Below are 18,730 nucleotides of genomic sequence, written 5' to 3'. Positions count from 1 at the left end.
ATTATCACTGGGCGAAGATTTTGTTCAAAGAACTTCTATGCCAGCTGGAAATCTACTGACCAGTGCGCATGAACGGGACCAGTGTACCCCCACTCCCACACCGTCTGGTCATAGGAAGGGGTGACTCTGGGGGTGACTGTACCCTTTATACCCGCAGGCTTTACCCACGCCACCACAAACCCATCACATTCACCCGGAAAATAAAGTGATTTTTAAATGTTCCCGTATAAAAAACAAACAAAAACAAATAAACAAACAAAAAACAAAACAAAAACAAAAAACCACAAAAAACTCAAGATAGCATCTACGGTGCGATTTGCCAATCATTAGACCCTTTGCGACATGCATCATCTTCTGTGAACACACGTGAACATAGCCCACTTACAGCCTGCATCATTTTCTCAGAACGCGCAAACAGCTATCTTCTGAAGATAACATTGCGGGCCTAATAAAACAATAGAAAATATTTCACACATTTAGAAAACGTCTGTTAGGAAAGTTTGTTTTTGATGGTTTTGCTTTCCGCTATCTACTCAAGATAGTATTTATTTATAAAATACAAAGAAATTAAGAAATGTTGAAAATATTTTGTTATCTATTGATGATAGCATTTGGAACCTTGAGTTAAAAAAACAAAACAAAAAAACACACCATTATATCAGATTTATCATGAGACGAGTCAGAAATTTCATTTGGTATATTTATAATACATGCTTGTTTGCTTGCTTCTTTGTTTGCTATCTACTCAGGATAGCATTTACGGTGCGATTTGCCAATCATTACAGGCCCTTTGCGACATGCATCAAGTTCTGTGAACACACGCGAGCATAGCCCACTCGCCTGCATCATTTTCTCAGAACTCAGGCGCAAACAGGTATCTTCTGAAGATAGCATTGCGGGCCTAATAAAACAACAGAAAATATATCACAAATTTAGCAAACGTCTGTTAGTAAAGTTTGTTTTTGATGTTTTTTGTTTTGTTTGTTTGTTTTACCGCTAGCGCTATCTACTCGAGATAGTATTTATTTAAAAAATACAAAGAAATTAAGAAAGGTTGAAAATATTTTGTTATCTACTGATGATAGCATTTGGAACCTTATGAAATAATTAATATTAATAATAATAAAAAAAACATGAAAGAACTAGAGCTTTTGTGCTTTAAGAGGCACGAATATCAGTGCTGCTAAATGACCCGACGGTGAAATCTCATCATGCATAGGCCTAATTGTCCTGGGTAGGATAAGGATGTTCACTGGACAGGAGGGGTATAAAAACTAGCACTACAGCCCTGGTATATTGATTTTACAAAGCAAGGCCAAGGGGGAGCATGCAGCTCTTCCCCTCCTCCAGAGTTTTAGATTTGTAGGCATTTTTTATCCATTTTCATCAAATGATTCCCCTTTGAAACATTGCCTTGCCACTCTTCGCCTCCCTGATGAAAATCCTGGCTTTGATACTGTTTAATACAGTACTGCTCTACTATGCTGTGGAAAATTACCTGCTGGAACAATTGCAATGGTAAAACATCCTTTAAAACTCAGTAACCAACGTTCTTGATATCTGATCCAGAAAATCCACTTACTTTATGTACGTTTCAGCAACACTGTTGCCTTGTCAACACTTGATAATGTATCTCCAGCGTAGGTTTTGGTGTTGCCAGTTGATTTTCCATCTGGGAATTTTCTTCATCCCAGTTCTAGAAACTCATCAAAAATGTGCGAGTTGATACTGTCTGTCATCTCTGTTCATGGTGGTGCCCCTCCTCTGTCTAATTTCTATACATCCAACGTGTAAATACACTGCGCACCCTCTACTTACCTCCCACGACCTGATCTATGCACAAAACGAAGTTTGGGACCACAAGAAACCCCCTGTACCACAGAAAAAGGTTTTGGCACCCCCGGAAGAACGGGGATGACAACGCCCAGGTGTTGGTGTCGCCCAACACTAACGAGATATCGCCCTCACCAATTCGTTTCTTGCGACCAACAAGGACGTGTTTACGAAGAGCTCCAATTTCTGCTTGAGAAATATCGTAGCAGCGTGAGGCTTATTTCCGAGTAACGGTTACGCAAGTATCAGTAATCACTTCGGTGATATTTTCTGTAACTTTAGCAAGATTTTTTTCCATTTGTGATGTTTTTTGCTTGCTAGTTTCTCGTAGTCTCTGTGGCCGAAGTGAGACCGCCCAAGTAAAATATTCATAGGTTTTCACTCGGCTCCCCCCTGGTAATTCCACTGGGAGGTCGCCGGGATTTTTTCTTGGCGATCTCCCTTCTGTCCTGGCTACTTTGGCTTTCGTAGTCGGTGTTTTGATTCATTTTCCCTCGCACATGTGGTAAGCTTAAAATTCGCGGTTTTTTCGCTTAATAGTGCGGGGGCCTATGTCAAAACTGTTCCCATGCGCACCTCTCAGTAGTAGGGGATCTCGTGTTCACTTTTTTGTATCCCGTGCGCCTTTTCATGTTTTGGGTTCTCTGGCGGTAGAGGAGGGGTTCTCCCTTGGGGAGTCTGTGACCCCTTACAGGTTGACACTCTTGCTTATCCCCCTCCTCTTACGCCGGGGTCCCTCCTCCAGTCCTTCGGAGACGAGAGGGAGTTTACATGTTTTCTTACCCTTTCTCCATTACAGGTAGTTATCAAAAATGTCTAAAGAGAGTACTCCTCCAAGGCGTTGGGGACCAGAAGCAAACCTCGGCAGTGTGTTGCGTGCAAGGCATTCCTTGGGAAAGGCGATGCGCATGAGGCATGCCTGCTTTGTAGGTCGTGCTCACCGGACCAACCGTGCACCATTGACCGTGACTGGTCCAAGGAGGCCTGGGCTAGGTCCCTGGCCCATAAGGTGAAACTACAGAAGTCTCACCAACATAAGGTGGAGGGGCTTAGGGACAGGAACCGCAAACGCCGTTCTTCTTCGCGAGGAGTCGTCTGGCTCGGCGAAGAAAGTGTCCCTAACCCCCGCCAGCCAGGGAGTTTGTCCTCCGTCCCCTGGGTCCTCTAGCTCCAGGAGACCAGGTATGAGAGAGTCAATCTCTCTATCTGTCCCTCGGTCGGGCAGCCCCAAGCCTTTTGGCTCCGCCCGCCCTTATGCTAGGAGGCTCGTACCCTCACGGCGGCTCCCTGAGCGCCACGGCGTCCGGGTCGAGTGCCGTGAGGTGGGTATCGCGGCCCGGCATCCTCTGAGCAATGGGCTGGCTCGCGCCCCAGCGGCCACTCCTCGACGGCACCAGTTGCGGTCGGGTTGAGTGCCCAGGCGTGGCGCTGCTCAGGCGTCCTCCCGTGTGCGGTCGACCTCAATGGTTCCACGGCTCGACCGTCGGAAGGCCTCCCGTCCGTCCAGGACGGTAGAGCGACCCCGACAGCAGCCATGGTCCACCGGTCAGCGGCTCGGATCCCTTACGCTCGGCCCCTTGCCAGAGCGTGTTTCGGGCCCCCTCCTCTGCCCTTGCTGCTCCCTCGATGGTTGAGCATCCGAGATCCCAGAGCAGTCAATGCTCGGCATCTCAGGCTGAGGCACTGTCAGCGCTCATCTCATCACTTTCGGACCCGTCGGCGTTAGACCGCATGAACCAACTCATTGGTTTGTTAGGCAAAGATCCCGGTCAGGTGCCCTCGGCGGTAACCCGACCAGTGGGTCCAGGTTTGCCTTCAACAGGTCCGGATCCGCAGTCCGATGCGATTAGCATAGAGGCTAGCTATGATGAGCTTTCAGATGGCTCTCAGAGTCAGGCGGAGGTAGAGTCTTTTCGGGATTTTTCGACTCCCCAGGGCTGACAGAGAGGGCTCTGATATCCCCGTTGGGGTTCATCGCGACCCCGTCAGTCATTCAGCGCCTTTCTCGGTCTCCCTCGGAGCTTCCCAACAACCCTCTTCGGTCGGTATTCCCTTGCAGAGCCAAGCACTTTGGCCAGACACGTTCACCGTGGCCGACCAACAGGGGCGATCCTCCTCTCTCTCGCGTTTGGTCCCAGGCCCCTCGTCGTTTCCTCCGCCAGTGAGTATGACCCAGTCCTTCCTTCCGTCAGGCTCACAGGCTCAGATTCCACACCTTCCCCGAGCTTAGCTGGCTCGGCGTTCGCTGCAGAAACTCAAGGTTTCTCCTTACATTCGACCGCCAGAGCGTTCGGGCCGCCTCGGTCCAGGCGTGGCCCCAATCAGGAGGCGTTCTCGGTGGGGAGGGGCTCCTCAGCCCGACCGGCTCCACCTGGACGGTACCAGTGGAGTTATGATCAGTGTCGAGGCTGGGGGGACCCTTATTCATTCCCAGCACCGACTCAAGGCTCCGAGGAGGACCAGTTGCGGGGGAGGCTCCTTACTCCTAAGGTCTCGGCTCCCTTTTTCGCAGCCGTCCTATCGGACGCTAAGATGAGACTGGAGTTCGAGACACCTCCGCAACTGGCTTCCGACTTAGGATATGCGGCACAGCCAGCTAAGCCCCCCAAGCCAATGCCCTTCATCCCCTTATCGCGTGACATCAAGGCACTCACCACGGCCGTACAGGATAAGGGTGAGGTAGACCGCCTCCCGTGTCTGGCACGGGCGTTCCCCCACGTTACAGAGGATGTGGCGTTCTTAGAAACCCCCCTCTGTCCGGAGGCGGCCTATCGCCAGATGGAGCGGGATAAGGGGACCAAGTGTCGCCGGAGAGCTCCCTCCCTCAGGAGTTGAGGGAGCCCCCAGGCAGGCTGGACCAAAGGCGCCCCACAAGGTGCCTCCCTGGGATAAAGCCCGGGATGAGGAGCTACGGTCCCTGGAGTCTCTCGCCAGAGACGGGCTCCGCATTTCCAATGTCCAACAGCTCGTCAGCGCTCATCTAGCACGGAGCTTGCTGGACAAAGAAAGGTCCTTGTCTCCTGAGGCGACACTGAGGCGGTACATGTGCTGGCTGACCTCAATCATCTCTCAGCGGAGCATGTCGCTCGGATTTCGACTCGGTCTGTCCTGGCGCGCCGAGCCTTGGTCGCCCAGGCGCTCAACTTCTCGGACAAAAGAGAGTTGAGGTCTGCTCCGTTTGGTACTGATCTATTCGGCGGGGCCTTTCCCAGGCTGACCGAAGATGAAGCGTACCAGGCGGAAGGCGGCTAAGGAGGCCAGCCAACCAAAGGCACGTGCCACATCAGCGCCCAAGCGGTTTCGGTGCAAAGGTCAGACAGCCAACCCGACCTATATCCAGGTGCCCCAGCAGCAGCAGCTGGTTGCTCAGCAATTTCAGCAGCAGCAGCAGCAGTATCCTTCCCTCTTGCAACCGTTATTTCCGCCAGCCACCCATGCCCCCTCTGGCCCCGTGCGAGGTGCAAGAGGCGGCAGGTGGAATCACAACCGCAATCGCGAGTCGCAAGGGAGGCGAGGCAAGAGTGGCGGTGCGGTCGTAACGACCCGTCCGCCTATGGCGGACGCTTGGTCGGGACGCGGTTCTGACTCCTTCCGGGACCCGACCGCCCGCTCCCAGTGGGCGGTGTCGTCTCCTGGCATTGCCAGGGCTTGGCGGGGTGACCTCAGACCGATGGGTCCTAGAGACAGTGTCTCTAGGCTACCAGATCGAGTTCACCTCCCGTCCTCCCCTCGGTTCGGGGGTTCGAGTCACCCGTCACCGCTGGATCCCTTACAGAGGGAGGCCTTGGTGGGGGAGATCGGGCTCTCCTAACAAAGAGAGCCATCACACCTCTCCCCAGGGCCTTCCGTACAGGCCATTACTCCACGTTCTTCCTTACCACAAAGAAATCCGGGGGTGGCGCCCAATCCTCAACTTGAAGCCCCTGAATGCCTACATCAAGGCCCCACGTTTCCGGATGGAGACGCTGCGGGCGGTGTTATCTGTCCTTCAGCCAGGCTGGTGGGGAGTCACCCTAGATCTGAAAGATGCATACCTCCACGTACCAATCTGCGAGTCAGACCAGAAATGGCTTCGCTTCGTGTTCGACGGTACCGCCTTTCAGTTCGGGGTCCTCCCCTTTGACCTCCCACGGCCCCCGGACATTCACTCGACTGGTCAAGTCGGTGGCAGAGTTTCTCCGGAGGAAGGGGATCACGATCTTCGTCTACCTAGACGACTGGTTGTTGGTAGCCCCCTCTCCGCAGTGTCTGCGCCAGGATGTTCAGGGGTGTGCAGGCTGGTAGAGTCCCTGGGGTTTATCATAAACCACCAGAAGTCTTTTCTCTCCCCATCTCAGTCGCCTCAGTTCCTAGGGGCGACTATAGACTTCGCCAGGGGCGGGTTTCTCCTATAGACTCGAGGATCGCCGGACGTTCGGCTCTGCGCTCTGCAGATCAGGCAGGCAGCATCGGTCCAGGCTCGATCGTGGCTTCGCCTTCTAGGGCTGATGGCCAGCCTCATAGATCTGGTTCCAGGCTGCGGCTACGCATACGAGGAAGATACAGTTGTACTTCCTCGGACGGTATCGAGCGTGGCGCCATCCTTTGAGCCTCAGGATTCCGGTCCTCGGCATCTCCTCCCCTGCCTCTCCTGGTGGATAGGTCAGCCGAGTGTTCAGATAGGCGTTCCATTCCCGAAACCCCGCCCTTCCCACGTCCTTACCACGGATGCATCCAAGTCAGGGTGGGGAGCCCACTTTCAGGCGTCAGGCTCTCCGGGCGTTGGTCGAGGACTCAAGCTCGGAGACACATCAATCTCCTCGAGCTGTGGGCCATTTTCCTCGCCCTCCGCCAGTTGGGTCTCTCACGGATTCACGGCCTGTTCATCCTGGTCAGATGCGACAGCATGACAGTTGTGTCCTACATCAACAGGGAGGGGGCACCAGAAGTCCCAGCCTTTGCAAGGAGCGGTGTCCCTCCTCCTGTGGTGTCCACGGAGGATATTTCCCTCCGTGCGGAGCATCTGGCGGGGTAGACAACACCCTGGCCGATTCACTGTCCCGAGGGGGCTTCAGTCATCCACGCGCCTGGCCCAGAGGGGAGCGCGTCAGTAGAGTGGCATCTTCATCCAGCAGTCTGCCGTTCCATCTTCCAGAGGTTAGATCGCCCGCATGTCGACCTGTTCGCGTCTCATCGGAACCACCAACTTCCGACCTACTTCTCCTGGGGCCAAGACCCCCAGGCAATAGGCAGAGACGCCATGCGGGAGAGCTGGGAGGGCGTGTTCGGCCACGCCTTCCCTCCCATTGCTCTGATCCCTCGGGTGCTGGAGAAGGTAGCCCGCTCTCCAGGCTGTATTCTCCTTCTAGTCGCTCCTCTCTGGCCCAAGCAGTGGTGGTTCCCCGCCTCCTGGACCTCCTAGTGGGGAGCCAGTCAGCCTTCCTCGCCGTGGGAATCTTCTGTCCGTTCCGTCACGCCAGCAGGTTCAGATGGGAGTGATCAACAACCTCCATCTGACTGTTTGGCGTATTTCCGCCAGTCCTACCAGGCGGCGGGACTTTCTGAGTCGGCTGCGCGATCGCTGCAAAGGCAAGCGACAGTCGACTCGACAGACTTACGATTAGCGACTTCGCCGGTTCTACAGGTGGTGTGCAGGTCGAGAAATCGACCCCCATTTTGCCCCTGTAGGCGAAGTCGCGGACTTCCTTACAGAAGTTTTCCACGGCGGCTGTATGCCTCGGACTGCCCAAGCGTACAGGACGGCCATAGCAGCGGTCCATCATGGCTTTGGGGTGGCATGACTGTCTCCTCTAGTCCAGCCCTCTCCGCCCTCATTAAGGGCATGTTCTCGGAGAGGCCCCAGTCCGTTCCCTGGTTCCGGAGTGGGACCTCCCGTTGGTGTTGCGATATCAGCGAATCCTTGAGCCCATGGAGGACCTCTCGCTGCAGGACCTGACACTAAAGACAGTGTTCTTAGTGGCAGTGGCCTGCGATCGGCGTTGTTCTGATATTCATGCTCTGTCGATCGACGAGCACCATTTACGCTTTACCAACCGGGGTGTCTCCATCCTGCCTAGGACCGGTTTCTTGGCCAAGAACCAGACCATGTCATTTACTCCTTCCCCGATGTTCCTCCCTGATCTGGTCCTGGTCGCAGGACAGGCGGAGAAACCGTCATGTCCCGTTAGGGCCCTTAGATCGTGCTTAAAGCGTGCACGAGAAGATCAGGGGGACATCAGGCAGCTTTTCATTACATCGGCCAGGCCATTTAGGCCGGCCGCTGGGAGCACTATCAGCCACTGGGTTGCCTCCGTCATCCGTTGCGCCCACCAAAAACATCACGAACGGATGACGGGTCCTCAGACACAGTCACAGTCACAGGTCAGGTGTCACGACATTCGATCCCAAGCAGCATCTTGGGCTTTCCACTCTGGGGTGTCCCTGAGGGAGGTGCTCGACGCAGCAGGCTGGAAGAGCCCCACCACCTTCCAGTCGACCTACCTCAAGGACGTCCTCGCAAGTCATTCAGCTGTAGGTACTTCAGCACTGCTTGCAGGCCGCCAGGGATCGGATCGAGGACGTTAGGTGAGTCTTGGGTTGGGTGGTTTTTTGTTGTGGTTGAGCGGAGTTTGCACTGTGTGCCCTTCTTACCTCTCACGACTTTCTTCCACCTCCTTGCTCTCAGTGGTATTCTGTGCATAGATCAGGTCGTGGGAGGTAAGTAGAGGGTGCGCAGTGTATTCCCCTCTCAGAAGTGAGAGGGACATACACAAGCGCCACGATACTTACCTCCCACGACCTGAGCCCTTCCAGCGTTTTATGCGTTCCACCCCTCAAGAAAGTCATACGTTCTCACACGTGAGGGTCGCAAGAAAGCGTGTGTTGGTGAGGGCGATATCTCGTTAGTGTTGGGCGACACCAACACCTGGGCGTTGTCATCCCCGTTCTTCCGGGGTGCCAAACCCTTTTCTGTGGTACAGGGGTTTCTTGTGGTCCCAAACTTCGTTTTGTGCATAGATCAGGTCGTGGGAGGTAAGTATCGTGCGCTTGTGTATGTCCCTCTCACTTCTGAGAGGGGAATCATTCTTGTTCAGTGCTAATGATCTCAGAATCCCCCCATCCAATAACGCTGGAGATACATCTAGCGTCGGTTGCCAGTGGGAATCGCTCATCATCAAGTGTTGACAAAGGCAACAGTGTTGCTGAAACAAACACAAAGTAAGTGCAATTTCTGGATCAGATCAAGAACTTTGGTTACTGAGCTTATTCTGACCGATCCTGATGAATTTGTTCAACCATCCATAAGATGTTGGACCAAGCTTCAAAATAACCAAGCACCCAGGAGCCATTTACCCAATGGTCAAACATGTTTGGCTCCTGGTCCACACCAAAATCATATGAACCAGGCTCTACAATTTAAAAAAATGGAGCCTGGTCTTTAAAAATGGCTCCTGGTTCACTAGATAATCACAGGACCAGGAGCCGCTTTTTCCAAATGTGTGGCTCCTGGTCCAGATCTGCTTATTTTGAGGCTTGTGTTGGACTATACACTGCCCGTAAGACCAGGGAAACTATTAATCCAGGTTAAGAGAGAATTGGAGAATAAGAGCATGGATGACCTTTGACTTCTGACCTATTGTCAACAGAAGTTGATGAGTGGTTTCGGGGCAGGAGACTGTTATAAAAATGCTTTTCTTCAGAATGACCTTTGAGCTGAACTGTTACATGTTGTTCATTAAATTAACTACAGTATTAAGTCGTAACATTCAAGTTTGTCATGTTTATTTTCTATATTTATCAATATTTTATTATTCATGAAGTCTCTTTTTTATACAATTATTCCGCTATATGTTAATAAAGTCCTCACAAAAAGTAAAGCAGGTGTTATAAATAGGACTATAGTTTCATAACTATTAATCATATAATCACAATTATGTTTTTTACACACATTATGATATCCCATACACCTAATTTCATTTGATGTTATAATAAATTCATTTGACCTGGACCTTAACCTTGTTTTTTTTTAAAATAACAACACAGCAGGAAAAATTTTTTTTTTAAAGTTTACAGTGATCAATGATTATTAAAACACAAGCATTGTGGCATGTAAACCCCACTATTATCTTCAAGCTGAATTCAAATCAATACAATTTACTGAAAAAAAAATGAAAATGGACTCTTGTCCCCTTTAAACTTACTCTGTGACCATGATAAGCAGTTCATTTTAACAAACAAGGTGTCAAAATTCCTTTTTCTTGGTGTTTTACAAAAGAATATAGACATGTTTATAATGAATTACACACAGCCTGGTTTACTTTGCGTACGGTCATAGAACATTTTCACATCTTCGATAATAACATGACTTTGACCTCAAGGTTGAAATAGCATTTGGGTAAGGTTGTCATGTGACTGTATGTCGACATGTTACAAGCATTTTATCTTTGCTATGTTTTTCCTTCTGTCTCTGAAAGTGCTTTGAAACTTTGGTTATTAAAAATATTATATACTATTATTACTATAGTAAAAAATTATAGTGAAACCATCACTAGATACAGTGCTCAACTATAAAATATAGGAGCGAAATATATTATTATTATACAAATGAAATTACCACATCGCAATACAAATTTGTTTCGTATGGATGGTTTGCGATGTGGTAATTTCATTTGTATAATAATAATATACTATTATTACTATATAAATTGTTGTTGTTGTCCAAAGTGCACTATCAACAAAACTTATTGCCTGCATGACAACCACATCCAAATGCATACCATTTTGCCCGCTAAATGTTTGCAAAATGCCCCTTTATGGCTAAAGCCAGGGGGATAAAAAAAGTAAACTTCCTGTTCAAGCTTCTTTAAGATGGTCTAATTTCATCACATTCTATCCTCTTTGAATGACCTTGAGCCTTTTAAGCCATTTCTATCAATACCAAAATCTAAAATGTTCATGGAGAAAAGTGGTTATTTGAACCATCTTCCTGTAAGCCAGCCTCAAAACTTGACAGAAATTGTCATCGACTGTCTTGGTGCATTGTAACACTTCACATCATATTGTTAAAGAGGAACCAATACATCTGGATTTATTTATGAAGTGTTACAGCAAGCTAAACATTTTATGACAAAACATAATCCTGATTATTGGGATGTCCAACTTAACACCTCAAGGTCCAGCCCAGTGTAAATGAATATTATTGTGACATGTAAGGACAAGGTTATAGTATAGAAACATTTTAGTAAGATCACTAGTTAGTAGTAATAGATACTGCACAAAAACAGATGTTGGCTACCTCCCTGGCCAGATACACATTTTCTTTAACTGAAGTCATGTCATCTCAATGTGATGTTGTTTTCTACAAAATACCAACACCAATAGTCTTCATGGGCTATGCAGCCTCATCTGCTGGAAAGTGCTGCAGAGACTTTGTTCCAGTTGCATATAACCATCTTAGTATCATCTTGAATTTTAGACACCAATCTATTGTTTCCAGATGTATTTCATTGTGCCTCTGACTGAAAACATGACAGGGTCTTGGTTTACAATGAAACAAATGCATGCAACCTTTAAAAGAAATCAGCATTTTCCCCTCAAGGTTGATGTGTGGTTGGCTCTGTCAATACTGGTCTGTATCTGTCAGTTCATGGAAATACAAGTAGTTGATAAGATCTTACTACTATACTATAAGTAGATATATGCCTACATGTCTGTACAGTTATAGAAATTTGTGAAAAGTCGGTAGATATTGTCATTCTTTGAATTTCCATTCCTGCCTGCACATAGGACATTGTTGATGGACTTGTTGAGAGTTCAGCCACTTTAATATACAGTGCATATGAAATACATGTGAACATTGGCCCCAAACTGTAAAGAAACAAAAACAGAACAAGTCACTCAGTATGATCAAAATGAAATCTTTTATACAGTTAAGGGGTACTACACCCCTGTGGTAAATTTGTGACTATTTTTGCATTTTTCTCAAAAAATAATAACATACTGGTAACAAAAGTTACGTATATTATTGGGGCAAGGAATCCAATTACTACACTGAAATTTCAGTGACTCAAGACAAGCGGTTCAGTATATATGATAGGAAATGAGGTACATTCTAGCGGTACCTTATTTCTTATCATAAATAACGAACCGCTTGCCTTAAAAACACTGAAATTCCAGTGTAGTAATTGGATTCCTTGCCCCTATAATATACATAACTTTTGTTACCACTGTGTTATTAGTTTTTGAGAAAAATGCAAAAATAGACACAAATTTATCGAGGGTGTAATACTTATAAAACCACAACTATGAAGTTGTGATTATTTAAATAATGTCAACCAGAAACCAAAACCTTTGATCTTCAGCTGGGTGGATGACCCGATCCCAACAATGTGACAGAATATGTTTGTGAAGGTTGTCATTCATCTAGGTTTAGTAAATATTAAATTGGAACAAATAAAAGTGAGTCCAGTTGATCAGTTTTATGTTCCAATTTAATAGTATTCAGAATATCTAAATTAAAGCCTTAATGTACAATCTTTTTAAATTTGTAGATTTTTCTTTTTTTTCTTCCAAAATGATAAAATAGCTAATATGCAATCATTATGAAAGTTCCCAATACATTTGAACACGAAAAACATTGGAAATTTGCAAAGAAACAACATTATAAACTTCACCTCTCTTACTCGAAATATCTCGCACTTTTTGGATTAGTACGCCGCTAGTGCGGCCTCAGAGTTAGTCTCCTACGCAGCCAGTTTGGTTATGCTCCCTCCACATGTGAAACAAGTGAAGGGTACACTTTCTGGAATATTTCTAGGAGAATTAAGACAGCATGTTTGAAAATTGAAGGCATACTATTGCTATCACTTATCTGTCAATTCAATTTGATACAGTAGATAGCATTACATCAGTTGACCACAGTATGCATCAATGATATATTGCTATCTTCAGTAGATAGCATTACATCAGTTGAGCAGTACAGTATGCATCAATGATATATTGCTATCTTCAGTAGATAGCATTACATCAGTTAAGCACAGTATGCATCAATGATATATTGCTATCTTCAATAGATAGCATTACATCAGTTGACCACAGTATGTATTCAATGATATATTGCTATCTTCAGTAGATAGCATTACATCAGTTGACCACATGGTATGCATCAATGATATATTGCTATCTTCAGTAGATAGCATTACATCAGTTGACCACAGTGTGTATCCAGTGATATATTGCTATCTTCAGTAGGTAGCATTACATCAGTTGAGCACAGTATGTATCCAATTATTTATTTATTTATTTATTTATTTATTTATTTATTTATTTATTTATTTATTTATTTATTTATTTATTTATTTATTTATTTATTTATTTATTTATTTATTTATTTATTTATTTATTTATTTATTTATTATTGATTGATTGATTGATTGATTGATTGATTGATTGATTGATTGATTGATTGATTTATTTATTACACTTTATCACTGGCACAGAATTACAAAAAATATATAATATTGCACATAAGTTACATCAAAAATTACACAATATTATGAAAGGAACATTAGTTTTAAAAAGTCCAGTAAATGGCTGGAGCGAACAGGTGCCAGGCACCTCTAAGACCGCCCACCAAAACCAAAAAAGAAGGAAGGAAAAATAAATTAGAGGGGGAAAATGCAAGTAAGTTACATTTGCCTGCTATCTTCAGTAGATAGCATTACATCAGTTGAACACAGTATGTATCCAATGATATATTGCTATCTTCAGTAGCCCTCTGTTGTCTTTGTAATGTTTATGCATCTTTCATACCCCGGAAGGGATCGACAAGGATTAATAAAAGTTCGTCATTTGACGGATACCATACCATACCATACCAGAAAGCATTACATCAGTTTAACACAGTATGTATCCAATAATGCTCCCTCCCCCAGTGGAAACAGTGGCTCATGGTAGGCTGACACCTTCATACAAGTTATTGGTTTCTCAATAAGAGGCATTATTGCTACACAGTAGATTGCTCCTCACCTAATGGGCAGTCATCTCCTGGAATTTTGCAGTCTGGACAGCATCCATCAAACGCCATTCTACATATGCCACAATTATCATCATTAGCTACCCATCGCCATGTCGCTACTGCTGTCCAACTGTACACAACATAAAGTAAATAAAAGAGTTTAAAAGTTATTGTTTAGCCATCAACTGACAACAAAGGAACTGACATTAAGGATACGATACATGATTTTCCGACAAGTGACTCATTTCGGAATGCGATCATGACCGCTCGGCCACCGTGGCAGTTGAGCGGATGAGTGTAATGATAAAAGATAAATCTCATAATGCCATCTTTAGCCTTTTGTTTACTAAAAAAGCGCATTTTGTAAAGATAGATTAGCGGTTTTATGCATAAATAGCACGAACGTTTGGGAAAGGTTTCAAACAAATAATTAAGACACTGATGTGATGATGAAATTGCGTAAGTCGGGAATTATCTGCGTCGCAATGTTTTGTTTTGGTTTTAGGAATTTGACCTTAAAATTTACGACTTCATAACATTATCATTCGAAATCAACAAAAGATATTTCAACACTATATGTCCTCATTCTTTCGCTAGAATGTTTTGTACATGTTTGTGAAATAGCTTCAACAATGGTTCGCTACATAATGGTAAAAATAGCCTTGACCTAAAAAAGGGCAAGAGGTACCATATTTACGGATTCAGGCTAAATTTAAAATTGATATAAAACGTTTGTTTTTTGATTGATTACAAAAATTTATTTTTGTCGAAAAAGAAATTGTATCTGGCGTGAATTACACCACAGTTTTTATTCCTTGGGCTCTATGACTTCTTCAAATAATTTTTTTAATGACAGAGTGAATCCCCTGGCCCTCTATAATTACGCACAAAAGATCGAGTCCCCTTAAGGAAGGTAGTAAGATCACTGGCAGTCTGGCACTACCATACTCAATTTTGGTCTTGGTGCCCCAATTTTCAGTGCATTTTAAGTTTTAGACAGCCTTTCTCAGTGGTTTCATAAAAGAGTGATTTAAAGAAACCAATTTTGGGCCATAACCTCCTCACATAATTTATCTTAGTTTAAGTCATACTGTGAGCAGGTCAGAACAAAACTGTCATCTTTTTACCAATATCAGCATTCAGCAGTAATACTACTGGTCATCACTTGGGCAATCTATCAATTTTTATTAAATATAATAATCAACCAATTCCAGACAATTAAACTATTTGTCAGAGTTTGATTGATGCATAAATGCAAACAATTTCCTTTACACTTAGTGCTTTCCTTATAGTACTTACCCTTTATATTTCCCAAGTAGACATCCAAAGATGAAACATTCAGAAGTAGTAATGGGAGAGAGAAAATAAAATCAAAATTTTATTAGACATGATATGAGTGACATGTGGGGAACATTTAAAATGATTAGGGCCTCTATGATGAAAAAGGGGTGGCATTTTTAGGAGCATTTCAGTGCACTCCAAATATTAATTTTACACAGATTTTAAAACCAAAATAGTAATCACTTACAACCCTCGATTTGGCCAAACAATTCTTCCCTCCCCATTCTTCTGTCATTTATCTTTATGAGCAACATTTTAAATCTTAATTACCTAATTAACATATGTTAACAATTAACATATGTTTGATAAACAGAAACTGTATGTGTGGATCACTAAACCTACCTGTACCAAAACACTGATCTACATTCAGCAAATTGCTGAACAAGAACATCCTAAAATTCATGAAGTTTAGATTTGTGCATTTTTGGAATGAGCATATTATGTGATACTCAAACGGATTTAGCAAATGTGAAATCAACCTGATAAAGACAAGACCTGACATCAAAAGGAAGATAGACTATTACGTCATTCCGTCATTTGTATACACAAACACTTGTTAAATTGTAAACACTGCACAATCTATGATGTAGTGTGTGAGATGTAGTCAGTGAGGCAGCTAGGATGATTTATGGGCATGGACCATCATTCAAGGGGGGAATTGGAATATTTGTTGCTAAGGAATTCTGTCAGACTCTGTTGTGATTTGCATGTGCTTTACATGCGAAATTACTTTGGACGCATTGGTCTGTGCGAAATTGCTATGGACACATTGGTTTTGACATAATTGCTCAATTGATTATATTAATTAGAGGCATATCGATGGGTCCAAAATTAGACTCCAATTTCTTAAAAATTTGGTATATTAATGGGTCCACTTTTAAATTTGCAGCTTGATCACAGATTGATCAATCGGCACATGAGGTACTGTTGTGATGATGATGTGGTTCAAATTCAATAGCCAATCACCAAACGTAACTGCGTGAAATTAAATCGGGCAGTGCAAAAGGTCTTTGCAATAATTGCAAACTGGTGTAGGTTTCAAAATTGATGTTTGTGATATCAATCATGCTGCTGTTCAAAAAAAGTGTAATTATATTTAAATGACATAAGCTAAGCTAGGCTAGGGCTAGGCAAGCAATGGCATGTAAGGCCTTTCGCACTTGATTATTAGTTTCCTGTTAAAGATTTTGAGAATGGGACGAGGTGACTTTTAATTATTAATTATTAATTATCTTTTATTTTCTTTATTTAGTTTGAACTATTACAAGCAACTATTGACTCGTTTTGACTAGAGCGGCACACTCGGCAGTCCACGCTTTATAATGCGTGCCGGTTCGAAATTCTGAAAATTGTTGAAAGCGTGGGGGTTTAAACTTTTTGGGTAAAAAGCGTGGACTGATATAAAGCGTGGGATTAAAATAAAAAGCGTGGGGCTTCTTCCAACTTACAGTATATTTCTATTGAATGATAAAATAATCATAGTTCCACGAAAAATCACCAAAACTTGCACACTATGTCGCAAGATAAAATTCCATTTGATGCAGGCTCGCGCTTGTTTACGTGAATCCAGTGCAATGTACACAATATCCTCCCCCCGGAAGCGCTGCCAAAACACCTACGTCATATGCAAATGTCCGATTTTCCATGACGTGTTATTTTTCTTTACATTGATCGTATATGAGTGACGTCATTAATATGCATAATTGATTGAGCGAAGCAGCACGGAAGAAGTATGATATAGTCGCTGAACACAGCGTACGTCAAGTTTCATGACAAGAACAACATTTGAACACCATAAAAGTACAGTTATTCATTAAAATGCTTATTTTACAGTGCAGTAGTAGTTTTTCACATATAATTTGCATTGTTCACGTAATGTATCAATTAACTTATTGGAGAAAAACATCGGACTCGCACATGTGAAATAGGTGCAGAATTCGGCGTACTTGATACTTCGAACCAAATTGCATGCGACTTTGTCAGTTTACAAATAGCGGAAAAAGCAAAAAGTGGTGGGGGTCAAGAATTTTCAGTATAAAGGGTGCCTCAGTAAAAAGCGTGGGGGTCAGGAATTTTCAGTATAAAGGGTGCCTCAATAAAAAGGGTGGGGGTAAAATAAAAAGGGTGGGAGTCAAACCCCACTGCCGAGTATGGCGGGCTTTTAATTATTTCACAACAATATTTGATTATATAAATAAGCCGGTTCGCAATTCCAGATTTCGCATACTTGCAATGCATTATGGGAAAAAATTGGAGATAAACGAGGAGGCTACTGTACATTTCAATGCGGTGAACTGTGCGTTTGCATAAAACATCTTGTACTAGAATTTTGCCAATTATTTTGTCTTTATTTCTTCATGATATCAATATATTTAATCAAATACAATGTATCATGAAGAAATATAGACAAAATAATCGGCAAAATTCCAGTACAAGATGTTTTTATGCAAACAGCACAGTTCACCACATTGGAAATGTACAGTAGCCTTAGTTCACCACGTAAACTTGTATGGCTCAAAATTCGGACCGCTCGCCATTAAGTTTACTGCTTTCTGTGTTTTGAAATTTGTTGACGTTTTAACGATCCCTGATTAGCGCGGTCGATTATTTTAGCTGTGTCACGTCACATGCATGGCGCTGGTGGGTACCAACCAAACTTCAGAAGAAAAAAACCTCGATCGCCGATAACGATGTGATATGGAACTTACATAGGATTACACAGAGATATTTCTTGCCAAAATTTGACCATTTCTAGGCAAGTTGGCCCTACTTTGTCTGCGTTATGTGAAAAAGGACAGTCTTAAGTAAGTATAAGTGCAACGCTTTTGATGTTTTGATGTTTCGGGAGACTGGGAGGGATCATAATAAAAAAATGATGGAGCCTATTCTTGACTGTGTAATATTCCTTCACCACATTGCCGTACGGTAACAGTCTTATACGATGGACAGATAGTATCAGTTTGTGAATGAGGACATCGTATAAGTTCCTTGTACTACAGTAGCCTCCTCGTATTTAGTCCGAATAATCAGACCCAGAACAAATTATTAATTTCTGACATTATCGTGTACTGGGTCTGAACTGTTTTCATTCGAAATCTTGATGGCAAATTGGACAATAGAAGCACATGGTGCTACTTCACAGTTTTTTAATCCCCTATTCATGTTGCGTGAATCACTGATTTAGTCTATATTGTGGACCATCCTTTTGATACTTGAGTATTTGGACAAGCGGAACAGGTTTGACAGTCTCCTTTGTCTACCTCTCTGTTTGTAAACAAACGAGGAGGTCGAAATCGTCCTCCTCGCCGAATACGAAAGTCAGCGTAATAGTACGGCATTACCTCGTATTTATCTCCAATTTTATTTGGCGACTTTTGTTTCTGCACATGCGCAGTTGTAATTGCGAAAGGGCTTATAAGTGAAGGTGGAGTAAAACAGGAAACTAATAATCAAGTGCGAAGGGCCTAATGGCAAGAAACCCTAACCTATATAATTAAAAATGTACACTTTTTTTTTTTTTGTGCAGTCATGACAATAAGCTTAACAATAATAAAATGTTTA

The sequence above is a fragment of the Amphiura filiformis genome, chromosome 8, assembly GCF_039555335.1.
Source record: "Amphiura filiformis chromosome 8, Afil_fr2py, whole genome shotgun sequence".
Taxonomy (NCBI): Eukaryota; Metazoa; Echinodermata; class Ophiuroidea; order Amphilepidida; family Amphiuridae; genus Amphiura; species Amphiura filiformis.
The sequence above is the reverse complement of the archived record's forward strand: the minus strand, read 5'-3'. Positions refer to the sequence as shown.